This window comes from Bos taurus, unplaced genomic scaffold (assembly GCF_002263795.3).
Source record: "Bos taurus isolate L1 Dominette 01449 registration number 42190680 breed Hereford unplaced genomic scaffold, ARS-UCD2.0 Super-Scaffold_1723_ScbfJmS_2085, whole genome shotgun sequence".
Lineage (NCBI taxonomy): Eukaryota > Metazoa > Chordata > Mammalia > Artiodactyla > Bovidae > Bos > Bos taurus.
This window is the reverse complement of record NW_020192292.1, coordinates 4,279,474-4,284,497: the sequence shown is the minus strand read 5'-3', so window position 1 is coordinate 4,284,497 and position 5,024 is coordinate 4,279,474. Positions and strand designations below refer to the sequence as shown.

Below are 5,024 nucleotides of genomic sequence, written 5' to 3'. Positions count from 1 at the left end.
AAATGCAGGAGACTGGCTACATATACAATTAAAATTACTTTAGCAAGAGCTGATCTATGTGGAATCACTGCTTAAAATGAAAAGGAAAGAAAGAAATTGTTATAACTGTGTTTTAACTTTATGTATCAATGACATATTTGTCAATCATATTGTTTTCCCATAGAGGAATAGAAAAGAAAATCAGATATGTCTAAAGAAATCAGAAATGTAATTTTAAGCAAATAAAAAAAAACCCTGAGAATAGATTGCACAGTCTGTGAAAACAAGTACAAATTAAATACCTACTGAGTGCCTGGCTCCCTTGTTTCACCTGCCTCCTGTGCTTAGTTAAAGAACCTCTCTCCTCTCTCTCCTGTATTGTGAAGAATCTGAATTTCTGGCTCAGTATGACACTTGCAATCTATTTGGTTGAAAGAAGAGTAGCCATACTTTGCTAATTAAATGATGCATTTATTGTTTTGATTTGTGTGGTACCATCTCAGAGGGATTTGATTAGAGGGCTATTTGTGAACTTTATAAGGCCATATTCCTTATATCCCATTTGATGTATCGTTTAGGTATAGCATAGGCTACATCAGAATCTTTCCAGATTTTTCTCTGTAGAACAACAGTCTCATTTCTCATCATGGCTGGAATTAAAAAGAAAAAGAAATTATTGTTGGTATAAACTGAATAAAAGAACAACAAGTGATATCACCATATTACTCATTCATTTCTTAAATCTGACAACCTGAATTTACTGTCCCTTTATCCTTCCTCACTATCTGTCCCTTCACTGGTGCAGGATAGGGTGGCTTAGCCAACCAGAGCTGAAAAATGCCTCAAGGTTCATGTCACCAATAGAAAGGGAAAGTGGCCTGGTAAAAATAGCACAGACTGTGAAAAGCAAGTATAGTAAAATGTTTAATTTTAATACCTAGATGATGGGTGTGTTCAATATGCGATTCTTCCAATTTTTCTGTACATGTGAAAATTTTCATGATAAAATGTTAGTAACAAAAGAAAAGTGGCTTAGGTAAGATTAGGCCTGAGAATTGACCACAAAATGATAATGTGGAGGTAATCAGAGACGTCAGCAAGAGAAGTTTTTGGTGGAGTGGTGAGGATGCAAACCTGGTTGGAATGGATTTGAGAGACAGAGGAGAAAAAGAACTAGAGACAGTGAGTTTGAGCCACTCTTTTGAGGAGCTTTACTGTAAAGGGACAGCAAATTCACTGTAAATAGAGTAGCAGCGGGAGGGGACTGAGGGAAGGAGATGATGAGAGAAATGACATGTGCTTGTATGCAAATGGGAATGTCCTCCTCAAGGACAGGAGGGTGTCCTTGAGTTGGTGATGGGTAGAATCTTGTGCACAGGTGGAGGGGTTGGCCTTAACGTGGTAGCAACGGGCAGGAGTGCAGAGATGACTACAGATGCAGGTAGAAGAGGGAAGTAGCGCTGGGAGCTGGTGGAATTTCTCTTTTGACCTTTGGTATTTTCTTAGTGAAAGAAGAAACGAGATCATCACCTGGGTGTGAGGCTGTGGAAAATGTTAGGGATTTGAGGGGGCAGGAAAATATATTAGACTGTATTCTAGGAGAATGGGAGAGTAAATGGACTAAGGAAATGGAACAGTGTATTTTTTAGGAAACAAGTCCTGGAAATTGAGTTTCTGGGTCAAAAATTACATGTGCATTCTTTTCTCTTGATAGATATTGACAACTTACTACTATAAAAGTTAAACCCATTTGTACACCTACAACTGATATGTGAGCTTATCTGTTCACCTGTTTCTTTGGCAACACAGTATGTTATCAAACATTTTGGTTGATAGTTGAAAGCTGATATTTTAGTGTACTTTTATTTATATATCTCTTCTTATGCCTGAAGTAAGCATCTATTCATATGATTAAAAGGTGAGAGGATGTTTCCAGGAAACTACCTCTCAATCTTAAGAGGTAAACAATTCTCTTTCATCTCTATGACTAAACCTATACTGAGCCCCAGAGCCCCAGACCACAGAAGCTTAGGGGCACGAAAGATTTTAAAAGAGGTTTGGAGTTTTGTCCAAGCTCACAAGAAACAAGTGAGGGTTAGAAGAAGGACCATAAGCCAGGATTTCCAGTGTCCTGGCCAGGACTCAAGTTCTGTGGTCTTGGAAAAGACAAGTGATGAAGCATTCATACATGAGCTTTTGGAGGATGAATCAGTCCATGTGTTTGTGATGGATGAGGATGGCTGAGGAGCAGTGGTCTGCTCATAGCTGGCATTTAGCAAACATGCAGAAAGGAAAGAAGGGAGAGCTTTGCAGAACACAGCAGTGGCCTTTTGGCTCATTCAGTCAGTTCAGTTCAGTCACTCAGTCGTGTCCGACTCTTTGCGACCTCATGAATTGCAGCACGCCAGGCCTCCCTGTCCATCACCAACTCCTGGAACTCACTCAGACTCACGTCCATCGAGTTAGTGATGCCATCCAGCCATCTCATCCTCTGTCGTCCCCTTCTCCTCCTGCCCCCAATCCCTCCCAGCATCAGAGTCTTTTCCAATGAGTCAACTCAAGTGGTCTAATAGGTTCCAGGAGAGAAAGCCAAGACTGAAGGAAAAACTTGCAGAAGTGCACAGGACTGCAGTGTCTGACTATGTAATCTCTGTGTTGCACAGAGGACCCTGGTGGGTGAGAGCCGGCAGGAAGGCCAGAAGATCAGCCTCGGATTCCATTTGCTGTGTCATGAGCCCACAGGCTATGCAAACCCAGAGAGGATTTGCATTTCTCCTATGTCCAGCCAGAGGGAGCTTTACCAATTTGTTACCCCAGAGAGACTTCATTTCCACATCCGTCTGTCCTGAGGGGGTGCCTTTCTCTAATTTGAATAAAAAGGCTGTGCAGCAAAAGGTCCCTGACAATGGCTGTGGGCCCTCACACACCCTCCCAGGCCCTCAAGTTCCAAGAATTGTGTGGAAAGACTGGAGTCAGGACTAGCAGTTACACAGCTGTGGAAGGAGTTAAGAGGGAGGGGACTGAGTAGAGATAGGTTTAGGGAGATAAGGACATAACTTGGAATTATACAAGAAGCTGAAAATGTGCTTTTTCCATAGCCAAAATGCTGAATGTTAATAAAATTAATGTAATGTACTCCATATCCAGCAGAATAATTTACTGTATTTACAAAATTATGAGGAACTATTCACATTGAATGCGTGCTGTCATTAACATAGAACACTAATAATAGACTCCATTTTGATATAGAGATTACCATGGATCCTGCCTAAGGATAATATGCAAGTTGTGAAGTATTCCATATTTTTAATCTCATAATAGCCTATAATGGAATATAATCTGCAAAAAACTGAATCACTATACTTGAAACTAACACAATATTTTAAATCAGCTATACTTTAAAGAAAAAAAGATTCCATTTGGTTTCTCATCTGCCTTGCTGTAGTACAGGTTAGGAAGCCAAGAAAGTCAGTGCCAGGGAGGAACTAAGACTAACATAAATGATATTATATATTTATATATAATATATTATAAATTTTTCTGCTATACAGCTATAGTCACTTTGTAAGAAACTGAATCATTTTTGCATACATGTTGCATTATATGACAACATAATGTCTCCAACAATATTCATTTCTTACTATAGCTTTTCAGGTGTTGGCTCCTCATTTGAGATAAACAGAATTCCCACTAGCATTTGAACAATAAAACCCAAAGTAAAACCAGAGACTTTAAAGAAACTTGCTTTAAAGAAACTAGCTTTAAAGAAAGCTGTATCCTTGTAAATTATGTGTCTGGACTAATACCCTTTATCACCAAAACAAGTGCCTCAAATTACAGTTAAAGTCATACAGCCATGTTCATATGATCTGCTTAAGAAGGAGGGTTTTGTGTGTGCCAAGCAAAAATAGTCAAAGAAAATAAAGCACCAATCCTTAAAGAGAATATTCATCTTAAAGACATAGAAGATTATAGTAATTAATTTATGAGCAAATGATTATCTAATTTATTAGTATTTTATAGACAGTGCTGATAGCCATACACAGGCAAAGACAGAATCATATAGTATGTGAAAGAAGCCTAGTCCACATTTTCTTTTGAAATAACTGTAATCTCACCGAATGTGAATATTGTATTGAGTTACCTGAGTACTTTGATGGAAATCCGCTCTGTTGATAACCGCTATTGTTTTCATTTGGTTTGGCTGATGATTGATTCAATTTTATGGGTGCTGCAAAATATTTGAGATGGTTAACTGTCTTTAAAACCTCTAACAGTGAAAAAATAATTACCCTTGTATACAATTTACTTCCCCTGTGGCTAAATGTAACTTTTTAAGCCTACCAGTTGTTCAGTTAACTTTTTACTCACCTGAATAAATCATGTTCAAATGAAGTGGACTTTCATTAAAAATACAAAAAATGAAAAGAAGAAAGAACATTGCAACTTTGTTCATTATCTAAATATTTTAACTCTCTCGTTATATGAAGAAAAGGGAGAGTTAAGTCTAATTATCTGTCTTTTCTCTGGCCTTTGAACCAAGATCCTCTGCTGGCTTGACAACTCTGAAGAGAAGCCAGTAATATGAAGTCACTCAAATCATCATAATGGTATTACTCCACAGAATCAAGCCAGCCAATGGGGTGACTAAGAGAATGAAGGGCGGGCCTAAGAGGGCTGCTTAGAATGGATGTAGTCCTGAGAGTGTAGGCATAGGGGTGAATTCAGACTAGATCTCTGCCCTTAGGGAGATTGTAGTTTAGTAACAAAAGGCAGACAAGATATTTATGACAATTCCAGGATGAACTAATCACACAAATAAAATAGAGGAGACAGTAGAATATAAACAGGAGGGATTTGGTTATCAAAATGCCTGGACCCCAGTCCTGTTCTTTTACTAGTTGTTGATGTAGAGCAAACTACTTGATCTCTGAAGCTGTTTCCTTATCTGAAAATGGGGGTAAAATAACACCTCTTTCACAGAGTTATTGTGATGGTTAAATAAAATCATCAAGTGTAAAGTTCACGGTAGTTGTCTGAAACCA

The 5,024-nt window shown here is 38.4% G+C and overlaps 1 long non-coding RNA gene across 1 annotated transcript; it reads right to left on the bottom strand.

Moving 5' to 3' along the window:
- Nucleotides 1-429: 429 nt before the first annotated feature.
- LOC112445832 (uncharacterized) lies at nucleotides 430-4,392 on the bottom strand. The gene is made up of 3 exons (XR_003033824.2): nucleotides 4,351-4,392; nucleotides 4,124-4,210; nucleotides 430-629 (listed from the first exon to the last, which is right to left on the bottom strand). It is a non-coding gene; the product is annotated as an uncharacterized lncRNA (long non-coding RNA).
- Nucleotides 4,393-5,024: the final 632 nt, after the last annotated feature.